The sequence below is a fragment of the Arachis hypogaea genome, chromosome 20 (genome assembly GCF_003086295.3).
Source record: "Arachis hypogaea cultivar Tifrunner chromosome 20, arahy.Tifrunner.gnm2.J5K5, whole genome shotgun sequence".
NCBI lineage: Eukaryota > Viridiplantae > Streptophyta > Magnoliopsida > Fabales > Fabaceae > Arachis > Arachis hypogaea.
Genome location: NC_092055.1, coordinates 43,491,326 through 43,492,116, shown reverse-complemented (window position 1 = coordinate 43,492,116; position 791 = coordinate 43,491,326). Strand labels below are relative to the sequence as shown.

Genomic DNA, 791 nt, shown 5'->3' with positions numbered 1-791 from the left:
AGCTAAATTACAACAATCCAGAGATAACCTTTCAAGAATTTTCGAACAGGAAGAGGAGATGGCAGCCGAAAATAATAATAATGCAAGGAGGATGCTTGGTGACTATACTGCACCTAATTCCAATTTACATGGAAGAAGCATCTCCATTCCTACCATTGGAGCAAACAACTTTGAGCTGAAACCTCAATTAGTTTCTCTGATGCAGCAAAACTGCAAGTTTCATGGACTTCCATCTGAAGATCCTTTTCAGTTCTTAACTGAATTCTTGCAGATCTGTGATACTGTTAAGACTAATGGAGTAAATCCTGAAGTCTATAGGCTCATGCTTTTCCCTTTTGCTATAAGAGACAGAGCTAGAGTGTGGTTGGATTCTCAACCCAAGGATAGCCTGAACTCTTGGGATAAGCTGGTCAAGGCTTTCTTAGCCAAGTTCTTTCCTCCTCAAAAGCTGAGCAAGCTTAGAGTGGATGTTCAAACCTTCAGACAGAAAGAAGGTGAATCCCTCTATGAAGCTTGGGAGAGATACAAAGGACTAACCAAAAAGTGTCCTTCTGACATGCTTTCAGAATGGACCATCCTGGATATATTCGATGATGGTCTGTCTGAGTTATCTAAGATGTCATTGGATACCTCTGCAGGTGGATCCATTCACCTGAAGAAAATGCCTGCAGAAGCTCAAGAACTCATTGACATGGTTGCAAATAACCAGTTCATGTACACTTCTGAAAGGAATCCTGTGAATAATGGGACGCCTATGAAGAAGGGAGTTCTTGAGATTGATACTCTGAATG

At 41.1% G+C, this 791-nt stretch overlaps 1 non-coding gene across 1 annotated transcript; it reads right to left on the bottom strand.

Annotated features, from left to right (window-relative positions):
* Positions 1-454: 454 nt before the first annotated feature.
* LOC112788520 (small nucleolar RNA R71) lies at positions 455-562 on the bottom strand. Its single transcript, XR_003195879.1, has one exon. It is a non-coding gene; the product is annotated as a small nucleolar RNA R71 (small nucleolar RNA).
* Between the last annotated feature and the right edge of the window lie 229 nt (positions 563-791).